This window comes from Euprymna scolopes, chromosome 41, assembly GCF_053919585.1.
Source record: "Euprymna scolopes isolate OS-2025 chromosome 41, ASM5391958v1, whole genome shotgun sequence".
NCBI classification, from domain to species: Eukaryota; Metazoa; Mollusca; class Cephalopoda; order Sepiida; family Sepiolidae; genus Euprymna; species Euprymna scolopes.
The window spans coordinates 25,162,060-25,175,734 of NC_136522.1; positions in this window are offsets into that span (position 1 = coordinate 25,162,060).

Sequence of the window (13,675 nt, forward strand, 5' to 3'; positions counted from 1 at the left end):
ATCCATATCGTCAACAGAAAATAAAGTTTTAAACAAAAAAGACAAAGAATTGGAATTGGAGCATAAACAATTCTTCCGATTTCAATACCCACAAAATTTCCGATTTTTCTTATTCTGATTGATCCTCCCAACACTACTTAAAACACATTTTTTGATATCCAATTATAATGCATGAGAGCCTATGTATATTATAAAGAAAGAATAAAATCCCAAAGATTAAAAACAACAAATCAAAAACAATTTGTCGGTGTTCATTTGTAACTAACATTTATGAAAGTTATTCTTGAGAAGAAAACAATAGCAGAGAGACGTAGCAAATGGGAACTTCACCATTTTGACTACAGAAATTTGATCAGCTGATTTTACTAGTGAAATGGACGCTCCATGGGTATCGAGATTAACATACTATGCAGATTGAAGAACTCTCAAGCTATGCTACAATTTTGGTAATTTATTCATTTAATTGGAATTCATTATTGAGATGAGTATTATTTATTTATTTATTTATTTATTGCAGACGATTATCCTCATCTTGTAGTTGTTTCACAACGTTTCAGCCAACTATTCCTCTGTCCTTCATCAGGTGGTAACCACGATGGAATAGGAACTACTAACTGCATTATTAGCATTTACTGCCTTCCGAAAACAACTATGGAAGACAGTAATTGCTGAGAATGCAGTTAGGAGATTTGGAGTTCCTATCTCGTCGTGGTTACCACCTGATGAAGGTTAGAGGAATAGTTGTCCGAAACGTTGTAAAATAAGAACTGAGAGATGAGGATAATCGTCCGCAATAAATAAATGAACTTATTTATTCTCTGATACTGAGACTACAGCGGTTACTGAAAATATTAATAAAAAAATAGTCTACCATAGTTGAAGGCGACCTGAAGGTTCTCTTTTGATTAGCTACTCCACCGTAGATTACTCCACTTACCTTTGATTCTCCCTTTGTAATGCTGAGTGCCTCAACAAGGGGGCATCAAGTAGCATTTTTGAATCTTTGGTGTGACTTGACTGGGGATTGAACTCTGCTCTCTCAAACCATTAGCGAACATTTTTACACTTATGCCAAATGGACTGGTACATGTTGAGGTTAAATGTGCGGGTAATAACTAGAGCTATGGCAAGAGAATATTCTTTTCATTAGTTTGACTCTCAAGTATATATGCGACACAGTTAATCAATCGAGAACCACATCACTCTACATAAAAACATATAAGATATTAACTGATATATACTCAAGAGTCAAAATAATGAAAAGAATATTCTCTTGTCATAACCCTAGTTATAACAAGTGAAGATTGTATTAATTTTGGTGAATATCTCAATGTTTGTCACTTAGCTTCTCCTTGGGATATACATTATGGAAGCACTCCATGGTTTTGACAAGTGACGATTATTGCTTTTCAACTCTTTTTGGTCTTCCGACAAATCGAGGGTGGACCTGTAAATTCACCCTTGTTCGTTCATCTGTCCACACTTTTCTCAATAACTACGCCTTGGAATTTAAAAAAATTTTGCACAAACATTAAACATGAGTAAAAAAGTAACAGAACGGATTTTCCGGGAAAACTCTGGTTCTCCCCTAGGGGTGCCTTTCAGGTTAAAATGACTCAAATTGACACTTTTGTGCTTATTAAAAGAAATTGATGCTTTGGATTTTTATAAAACTTTCTGAAAAGTTGTAACTAACTGATATCTATATAATTTTGTTTGTCTATACTTCGCGATAATTCTTGGGTGTGCCCCCCGGGGGCTCTTTTAGGACTAATAAAAACCCTCCATTTTTGGGACTATTTTACCATATTTGTCCAAAATTTTCTGTGTATGTCTATTTAGCAGTTTTGCATGGTGCTGAACTCAAATTAAAATGCTAAGTTCTTAGGGACTTTTGAGGCTAAATGAGGGCGGAGAGGGCAAATGATGTCATTTCTTTTTTTGCATGGTGCAGAACTCAAATTTACACATGTTAAGGCCTAAGAATGCACCGTTTGTTCATTTTCACCAGGAATTAACGACCCCTTGGGACTAAATGGGGGGGGATGCTAAACTTAGTCATTTTTTTAATGCCTCGTTGACTGTGCACTCAACCGATAAGTGGTGACTCCTATGTAAAAAATAAAAATAAAAATGAAAAAAATCAATCTTAAAACCATAAGTTCTGGTGTAATTTAATGAAGGAGAAATATTTCTAGACTGAATTATTTTTGTTATATTTTTATATTTTGGTCAATAATTTAAGAAATGATGACCACGATAAAAAAAAATGTAAGAAAGCACGAAAAGCATGTTAATCAATCCTAAAGCAATAGTTCTGGTGTGTTTCAATGATTGAGAAATCTTTCAAGACGGAAAACTTTTTTATAAGCTAGCCTAGAAATTAAGCCCCACTAATAGAAGGAAATGTAAACAATAACAGTAAAAACTGTAAAACAAATAATAATCATTAGTGTAACCGTAATATTGAAAAAAAAAAAGTAAAAAAAAAAAAAGTGATAGTAGTAATAGAATAAAATGAATACTACTAATAAGTATTCTATTGATACTACCACTACTGTTACTACTACAAATGTAAGCAACTAAGAACGAAAAAAATAAGAAAATTGAAACTTTCTACGAAAGTTAGATAAGGAAAGATGAAATAAACGAAATGTGTAAATAAGAATTTTTATTTCAGCCAGAAGTTACTTTTGACTCAACAATTCCGCGCGTTTATATAAACAAACAACGTAACTTCTGAAGTAAAGATTCTTAATTTGAGCATCTTATTGGATATTATATATTTTTTATATAAACAAACAAACAAAAAAAAAATGGCCCAAAGTAATTGTATTGCGCCAAAAATAAAATCGCTAAAACCGGTGTTTATGTTTTTAGTCTTAATAAAATTTGAAGCCTTTAAAATGTCAAACTACAAGTGGCGTGCAATAAGTAATGCCCCTGACCCACTTCCCATGGCAGTAGAGCAACGAAACTTGGCACAGTTATTAGTCTTTCTCTACATAGGAACCACCCAGAGTTATGCATTTCTCCCATCGTTTGATGCAGCTCTGGAGACCGTTTTTGTAGAACACTTCAGGTTGGTTCTCCAACCACAACGTAACTTCAGAAATCAAGGCTGCATCATATGGGAAACGCTTTCCTTTCAAAAACAACTTCATGGCTGGGAAGAGGTGAAAGTCAGAGGGTGCAAGGTCAGGAGAATAGGGAGGATGGGGAAGGATTTCATAACTACACACCTGTGCTTCTGATCTGGCGACATGTCCTGCAGGAGAAGGATACCTTTGCTGATCTTGTCCCACCTCTTGTTTTGATAGCTTCCCTTAATTTCCTCAAAAGTGAAGCATAATAGGCTCCTGTAATTGTGGTACCCTTTGCCAGGAAATCTGTCATCACTACTCTGTCCTAGTTCCAGAAGACTGTGAGCATGACCTTGCCAATGAAGGGCTGCACCCTTGCCTTCTTTGGGGGTGGTGAGTCCAAGTGCTTCCACTGCATTGACTGGATCATAGTGATGGGCCCAGGTTTCATCCTGTGTGATCAGTCTTTTGAAAAACTTTGACTCATCTTCTTGGCACATCTCCAAATTCATCCTTGAGCACTCGATGCATTCTCGCTTCTGGAATGGTGTGAGCAACCTGGGAATCCATCTGGCAGACACCTTATGCATATGCAAATGGTCATGAATGATAGTTTCCACAGACCCTGTACTAATCTTCACATTTTGGGCTATTTGGCGAATAGTGATGCGCCGATCTTCCAAAATGGCAGCCTCAACTTGATGGACAGATGCCTCATCAATGGCAGAAGCTGTTGTTTAAAAGTTGTTTAAATTATTTGTAATTTTAAATTTAAAAAAAAATGATATTAACAATAAATTACGTTTCATGTGTTTTTCATGCATTTATTCTACATAAGTAAAAACAAAAGTTGTTTAAATTATTTTCCTTTTAATTTCTTTTTACTTATAGAAATATTAACAACAGATGCCATTTTCCGACTTGTCAAAATCCGTTTTCAGTACACAGGGTGGAACAATAAAGTTGTCTCCCTAAAGAAAAGAAAGCTTTATTTTAAAACCTTTATTGAAAAAATAAATTCAGGTAACTTGATTATGTATGAGAGCTGACATCTATTCAATGTAGTCGCTTTCAGCCTCAATCACCACCTCAATACGGGTCCGGAACTGGGAGCACACCTTTTCCACAAGTGCCAACGAGAGTTTGGTGAATACTCAGCGGATAGTGGTGATCAGGTTGGCTTTAATGTTGTGCGAGGTCATGTTGGTAATGTTCTTGACGTATGACCAAACGAAGTAGTCCAGTGGGTTCAGGTCGGGGAAGGGGAGAAGGGTACAAAGTTGTAACACTCCTTCTGAAGCCAAGCGCTTGGGTCTTTTTGGCCTTGTGGGCTAGTGCCGAGTCCTGCTGCCACGCCCAGGGTCTAACAGCGGCCACCTGATTGCATCAGGGAATCACTACACTCTTCAGCACATCCAGGTATACTTTGGTGTTGACTTTCGAGCGGACTTTGAAGATGTGGGGTGGCATGATGTGGCCCTCACTTGAAACCACACCAAAGACCATAACCGTGGTACCCTGGGCATGTCCCTGTTATTTGTGGCAATTCAGTGATGCGTTTTGAAGGTGCTGGCAATGGTCCTGTTGTCATAACTTTAATCAGTAGAGAGCATGAGTTGTACAGCGACGCATCTCCAATCTCACTCATTGAACATTGTGTCACTTTCAGACATGATAGAAGGCTCCTATCGCTCTTGGGGTTTGTACACAACTGGCCAACTAGTAGATGGTCTACAACAAAAAAAGAAAACCAGTTTTCATCAGACGGAAATGGAATCGTGTTGTTATTACTAGGGTGGCAATTTTATCATTCACCCTGTAGAAATAAATTTTTGAAACAGTCTTACATTCTATGAATCAAATAGTAAACAAACACGTAAACAAACAGGAATACAACTTTATTATAATCGATATTTGGTATCATATAATAATCAATAGAGAATTTACTCTATAATAAAGAACATGAAATTTACATGAATTAAATATATGATATTTCAGCATATTTTATGTGGGTACAAATCACCACATTTCAGAACTAAATGGAATCAACCAGTCCTATGACTACCACTGGTTTCAGAGACTAGATGGAGACATTCATACCATGTTTAACTGAATGCTACAAACACGTTCCTCTCATACCACTTTACTGGCTCCTGTGTTCTTTATGATAAATACATATATTTATACACTTTACACTACTTGTGGTTTCTTTCATTTGTAACCTCTAGCACGGGTCTACAACATTTTACGACTAGACAATGCTGGATGGCCTGCTACTTTATTAAAAAAGGATATTCATTTTAGAATGAAATGATGGTATCTGAATAGGCTCTTGTCACAGGTCACCAAATGTGACCTTTCGGGGTCACTGGTAACAGGTCTGAACCCTCACACATGCGTCCTGATCATCTTTCACCGGGAATTCTCTGCACGTTCTCTTAGCACAGTGGGATCTCGTTGGTCGGTTGGACAGTGTCAATTTCACCTTCAAATTGATATGCCGTATCATGCTGGAAGTGAATTGATTAAAGTAAAGAAGTAACAGCAATAACAAAGAAGATTGACAAACACAAATGTTCAGTTTAAGACGATCGAGTATCGTGTTTTTTATTGTTTATGAAGAAAAGGGTAAAATGTACGGCAATGGATTCAGGATCAGCTGGGGTGAGAACGGGCTTCTTGTGAGGTTGAGATTTTTGGGTCCTGATGGTAGGAACTGGTAGCCGGACATCAGTGGGCACAGGAATGGGTAATCAGACGTCACGGGACATTGGAAACAGGTAGCTGAGTGTCAGTGAGCACTAATACAGGTAGCTGGACGCTGGAACAGATAGCTAGACGTTATTGGGCACTGTTACAGATAGCTGAACGTCAGTCGGCACATGAGCAGATAGCTGGATGTCAGTGGGCATTAGAACAGGTATCTGGATGTCAGTGGGCCACAGAAGTTGATGGCTGGAAACGTTGGAGCTGCAGGAACAAGTTAGGGGACCGCTGAAGTGAGCTGGAGTCGCTGGATTGAGCTGGAGTTGCTGCACGAATGAGATGGAGTTGCTGGAAGCTGCGTGAGTATGCTGGAAGAGGCAGGAGTAAGCTGGAGTCGCTGGAAGTGAGCTGGAGTTGAAGCAGGTTCAGGAATTCAGGAACTGAAGAGGCAGTCAGCAATAGAGAGTAGAGTGTGCATTGTGTTCTACCGCCTCTCGTCTCCATGGCAACATGACCATTTTAGTAGAACTACTTCGAAATCTGTAATTATCCAAAGCATCATTGCTACTTAAGAAGTAGGTAAGGCTGTTTCTTATTTTATTTTTCTAAGACACACACACATTAACATTTATAAATTCATTTGCACGAGAATTACAGCATTCACCCACACCAAACCTCTTGAGTAAAAAAGCAGGATGCTTGAGTAATGGCTGACGTAGCTGCAAGCATTTATTTTTTGTCAAAAATATGAATTTTTGACCAGTCAGGGCTCGATTACAAAAAAATTATTTTTCTAAGCCTCTGAGAGCTGCTAAAGCAATATAAAAGGCACAAAAAACTTCTCCTGCCAGAGAAAGGGATAACCACCACCAACAGCAACGCTTGCGAAGTGAAGTTCAGTAGCTGAAATGACAGCTTTTCTTGCACGTCAAAGAATATTGCTTGACTCTCTCTTTCTCTCGCTTCACCACAACATATAGTCAGACTTTTTTTCTTACGCTCTCAAGTTTCAAGCTTCTTCCTCTAGCTAAGATATTAACGAATTCTTGCTGATAAAACTATTCCATTGGCATTCACTTTGAAAATTCACCATTTAAAGCATTCATAAGCCACATCTAACACCCAAATGAATGCTTTGACGATGATAATTATGAATCTTAAAAGGCAAACCATTATAAGGTAAATATATATCTTTGTTAAATTGCCTTAAAAATATTTTATTATAACATTGCATTTAAACCCAATTCCAATTTACAATTTTATTCTAATTTTTATTCTCAATTTATCTTTGTTTATCAACATAAAAAGGTAACTATTTTCCTTTATATTTAAATATTTCCACATACATCTTTACTTAAAAAATGCTAGGTTTATTCTTGGTGTCTTTAATAAAACCTCACCCAATATTTTTGCTGATGAGGAGACTTTGTTTCAAAAAACTATATTTTAAAATTATTGTCCATGACTTAATGTCTATCTCAATAAAAACATTGTTTCCGAAACGATCGTACAATTTATTGGCTTTGTTGTGTTCCTTCTTATGAAACAGATTTTTAATTTTTAATTTTAATTATAAATTATCAATCATCTTACTGAATATTAAAATAGCTCTAGGATATATATGACTATTGAGCTTATTATATATCTGCATTACAACGAGCACTGTTCTTTCTTGTATTTTAATTGCAGTAGTGATTTTACTATCACATTAAAATACACTCTGCTCTTTAGACTACTGTTCTAACCCCCTTTAAATTTAAATATATATATATATATATATATATATATATATATATATATATATATATATATATATATATATAGGGTGACCCGGCCCCAAAAAACAGAGCCCTGTGTACACTTTATGTGATATCTCCATTATTTATTCACCGATTGCCCTTATTTTACAGGACATGACAGAATCAGCGACCGTGAGTACACCAAGATCTCAGTGGGAGCTGGGACAAAGAATACACTGTGTTAAATTTTACTACAAAACAGGCTCATTTAAGAAAACCCAGGACAGTCCATGCGTCAGTTCAAATGTGAAAAGGCTCCATCCAAAAGCAGAATTCAGAACTGGGTGGACCACGTCGAGAAGTATGGGACCGTGGAGAATCTCAACGCTGCCAGAGAGAACTGTTCAAGCCACTTGGGACATCCCAAGTAGCGAACAGCCGAGCTGGTCGAAAGAGTGAGAGAATCTCTCCAGCAGAGTCTGAAACGCTCTGTGCATAAGCGAAGTCAGTACCTCGGTATGTCCCGTGACACTTGCAGGAGAGTGCTGGTGAACGATATCAGGGCTTACCAATACAGAATACAGCCGCTGCAGACCCTTACAGCCTCAAACAAGAAGCAGAGGAGGGCTATGGCAGTCAAGATGCTCGAGAAGATCGAGGAGACACCAAGTTTCCTTAACCTCCTTTGGACCTCAGATGAAGTCCATTTCCATCTTGATGGAAAGGTAAACTCCAAGACAAATGTCTTCTGGGGGTCCTCCAGACCCAATGAAGTAGCCACCAAGCCCCTGCACTCTCCTAAGTGCACGGTGTGGGTTGCAATCTCGGCCAGAGGCATCATCGGACCAATCTTCATTGAAGAATCTGGCGCAGCAGTGACAGTCACCAAGGAGCGGTATGTGGAGGTCCTCAAAACCTTCAAGAGTGAGCTCCAGACCATCTACCCGTCGCTCATGAGCAAGTTCTAGTTGCAGCAGGACGGAGCAAGTTCTCACACCTCAAACCTGTCCCGAGATTGGCTGAAAGAGTACATTGGAGGCCGAGTGATCAGTCTCAAGACTGATTTTGAGTGGGCATCCCATAGCCCGGACCTAAGCCCCCTCCCCAGATTTTCATGGAACTCAAGGAAGCTATCAGGGAGGAGATGAGAGCCATTACCAATTCGGTCTGTAAGAACGTCATGGACAACTTCATGCTGCGCCTCAAGAAATGCACGCAGCTAAATGGAGGCCATCTAGAACATATGCTGTAGAACGGAGAAAAAAAGGCCAAAGACCCTAGTGTTTTGATGTGATGTTTTGAATATAATAAACTAGTTATTACCAAAGTTTCATTTCATTCGGACAAAACACTAAGAAACGGGGTCTAATTAGAGTTATGGCACGTTTTTTTTTTTTTGGTCACACTGTATATATATATATATATATATATATATATATATATATATATATATATATATATATATATATATGTAGTAAGTTATAAAAATATATATGGCAATTAATCTATACAGAATATTCCGTGGATGAAACGCGGGATATTCTGTGTAGCTTAATTGCCATATATATTTTTATACTTACTATAACTTTAAGTATTTACTTCAACAGTACATAGGTAATTGCCATATATATTTTTATAACTTACTACCTGGCTCTACCTATGTACTGTTGAAGTAAATACTTAAAATTTATGCATAAAATTATACCTTCGTATATTAATTTATGTGATTAAATGAAGTAGTCATATATATATATATATATATATATATATATATATATATATATATATATATATATTAGGCACCGCCAAAACTGGGGGGGGGGGCAGGTCAGTACTTTTTGACGGACCGTCTTTTTAAAAATCTACCAAAAATCAGATAATTATCCGATCAATACGACATTTTCAGCGGTTATTAAGAGAAGAATGAACTTTATAAAAGTGTACTTATTTTTCATAAACGATATTTATATATATATATATTTTTTTTGCTTACAACTCCCCCCTTGTTTTGAAGGAGTACAAATATGCTTAAAATAATCATCTGAAACCGAACACAACATATTGTATTGTTGTAAGGGACAGAATTATAGATTAAAAAAAAAAAAATTGTTTGCATACCTTATTTCGACGTCCGCATATCAGAACTTCGATTGTGTTTAATTATCCCGCTTGTGAGTTTTGAAGTGTGAAATTCAGTGAATATTGTAAGTAAAATAATTAATTTAAGTTAAGCAAAACAAAAAATTTTTTTTTAATATTTATACGAAAAAAGCCATTTAAAAAACTTTGATAAATAAGTTAACATTTTTTTTTAGCGAGCCGAATAATGCATGACCATTATTAAACAGGGCATGCTTTGAAGAATCGATACAAAAGAAAAAAAGTTTTTTTATATATATTGTGCCCATTGTGTTAAAAATAGCATCATTTTTTCGATCCCGTTTCGACTACAGCGGACCACACGCGCTGAAATAATGTTTTTTCTTCTGCATTAAATTGCCCCCCCCCCCATTTTGGGGAGCATGGCCCCCACACACATACACAAACCAAACCAAATACAAACCAAACTCATACAAATGGTCACCCATCTGGTACTGGCCAGACTCAGCTTAATAATACATTGAAATTTTCGTCACTGAAAAATAAGTTTTTGGGGGCACGTTTGGTCTTCCATAGTTTGCTTTTTATCAAATGCAAACGTAAACAGTGTCGATCTAGACTCTAGATCGACGCGAAGTAATTGGTTACCTATATGAATAAGTGGAATTATTTGAAATCCAGGTACTTATAATATTTTTGCATATTCTCTTAGAAAATCATCCTAAATCTTAGTTAGACAACAAATAAATAAATTAATTATTTCAAAAACCTTTTATTTTTTTTATTTTTAAATATTTATGTACGTTTTTTGTGCAAGACAAAAAATGTCAATTGTTAACTTTTTGGGAAAATTTAACATTTAAAATTTAATTAAAAATAGTAGAAAAAGTTTTACATTATTCTGCTTTCTATATGATAAAATTCAGGGTTGTATCTTTCTTAAAAAAAAAAGTTACTCAGAAATAATGGATTTTAATAAATGTAATTTCGTTTTAAAAAACAACAACAACTTGATTTTTCGGCCATTTTTGGCGGTGGCTTAATATATATATATATATATATATATATATATATATATATATATATATATATATATATATATATATATATATATATATATTGAAAAAAGGATTCCAGCAGAGTGCTATATCATAAGAAAATTTCCGCAAATAAAAGCGTATTATTTATATTTAATAGTTATTTTATAAGACATCGGTATCAAGCTCTCTTCCGCAGATACTCATCTGTTTTATAACTGGAATATTTTATCCTATCAATTTTAACCTCTTTTTACTCTTACGCAGTCTAAGGGAGATAATCGTGGCTTTCAAAACTTGCAAGATTATTTCCCTTAGACCGCTAGGCCAAAAAAGAGGTTAACATTGGTAGAATAAAATAACATTCTTTTCATAAAGGACGCAATAAACACTTCAAATATATTAAAATAATACATAACGGAAAATTTTTAAGAATATTAAATTCCTCCTTTTCTTTTCCTTTTCGGTTTTTATCGGAATTAGCTTACCGACGAGTAGGGGGTGGGGGAGGGTGGAAGAAAAGACGTTTGAAGTCTTGCAACGAAATGTCGACGTTGCTTACAAGCAGTCTTTCCTTGTAAAAGTAACAAATGAGTAACGATGGTCGAAATATACTTTGTCCAAAAGACAACAACAACAACTACTACAATTGTGAACCACCATTCATTTTATCTACTCCAACGAGATTCACGCGTGACTGGAATCTCTATTTAACTTGCAAGGAATAAACAATCTGTTTCTTTGCTTAACGGACCACCGGCCGTGTTGGTCACAGCTACCAGCACTCCTTTCTTCCCCACCGACCTCCCCGTCGGCAAGTCAACCAATTTAAAATTCTTACATTTTCCTTTTCGTTTGTTTTTTCTTTCTTTGTTTTCCGTAGCGTCGAAAACATTAAACGGACAATTTTGAGACTTTGTTTTTATTTGAAATTTGAATTTTAGGTTATTTCAGGTGAACGAGTTTTGAACGAGGTATTGTAATGTTTCTATATAATTCCTATTCCGGCTATGAAACAGATGAGCATCGGCTGAAGAGAGTTTAAATATTTATTCAAAAAGAATATTCCAAACTTTACACAATTTTTACAAGAAAAATAATATAAAATGTGGAAATAAAACTTTCCAAATGTGGCATGAGGCCAAAAAGGGTGTGCGTGTGTGTGTGGGGGGGTGAATGGGGGTCGAGGGTCGTCCACTTGGTCTATTCCCTATAACTAGTTGCAGTCACCACAATACCGCATTTACTCAAGGGGTTGGATCTACTTAAAACCCCAGATGACATGAACAATATATACAATGACTTTTTTTTTTTTTTTTTTTTTGATAATGATTTTATTTACAATGAAACAATGATGGTTTTTTTTTTTTTTTTTTTTTTTTTAATTTCATTTTCACCCCGAACAAGGCACATTGCCACTTTGGTGTAGGGGGCTACTATCAGGGGAAACAACTACTGGGGTACTATGTAGGGATTTGGGCAGCAAGATGTTGGTTCACGTTACACTTGAACTTCTGCATGTCAGTACAGTTGGGGAAGCAGTGACCTGGAATGGAATTCCAAAGTCTAGCGGTTCTGGGGAAGAAACTGCCGGAGTAGAAAGATCTTTTACATCTAGGGATCTCTACAGTGTGGGGGTGGGATTTTGCAGCTTGTCGGGTCTGTCGAGGGTGTTCACGTCGTGGGGGCAGAAGTGCTTGCAGTTCATCAGAGCATTCACCATTAAAATACTTGTAGAACAGGCAGAGGGATGCAACGTTTCGTCGATGGGACAGAGGCTGAAGTTTAGATGCTAGTTTAGGGCCTATCAGATTTGCAACTCTCTTTTGAACCCTGTCAAGGAGCGATAGACTAGTAGCCGATGCACCGGCCCAAATATGACAGCAATACTCCATACATGGGCGAATGGTTGCCTTATAGAAGTACAGGATACTTTCGGGTGTTAGTAGTTTTTTAGCACGGTAGAGAGAGCCCACATTCCTTGCAGCGGCCCTGGCAATGCCCTTGATGTAATTGTTCCAACTCATGTTTCCTGTGAACGTTAGGCCAAGGAGCTTGAAAGACGTACTCTCAGATAAAGAGTCGTTGGCTATTGCTATAGGTGGTAGAGAAGGTTTCTTGTAATTATTGAATGAAACCAGTTTAGTCTTAGCGGCATTGAACGTGACCATCCATTTTTGTTCCCATTCCACTACTGATTGGAGGTCATCCTCTAGTGTTTCTGCCATTACTTTAGATATATATTCATTTGTTTTCCTGTCGTGCCTGCTATAGAGTGTGGTGTCATCAGCATATATACCCATCTCAGAGGCAATTTTGTCGGGGAGGTCATTTATGAATATCAGGAACAGTAGAGGTCCAAGGATAGATCCCTGAGGCACTCCCGCATTTATATCATATTGTTTAGATGTACGACCGTCGAGGACAACCTGGAATTTTCTCTTATCTAAGAAGGATTTAATTATGTTAAGTATTCTACCAGTGATACCGTATGATCTAATCTTCATGAGGAGACCCTCATGCCATACCCTGTCAAAAGCCTTAGATATATCTAGAGCTACTGCTCTGCCCTCTCCCGCTTTGCCCAGTGAATGGTATATGCGTTCAGAGATTACAGTGAGGATGTTTGCTGTGGAACGGGCTTGTCTAAATCCATATTGTTGGTCGGTCAGAAGTTTAGCATTTGTAAGGTACTGGACTAGAGCATGGTTAATTAAGGTCTCAAATATTTGGGCAAAAAGTGGGAGGAGGCTAATAGGGCGATAATTTAATGGGTCAGTTCTTTCGCCAGAATTCTTGAATATTGGTACCACAGAAGCAGTTTTCCAACAGCCCGGAAAGCAAGATTCATTAAGGCATTTGTTGTAGAGTTTGGAGAGAACTGGAGCTACTTCGGCTGAGCACTTTTTTACTAGCACAGCTTGGATGAGATCGGGTCCACATGCTTTTGAAGTGTCAAGGTTTTTTATGATAGCATGCACCTGAGCAGGGGTGGTTTTCAGATCGTCTG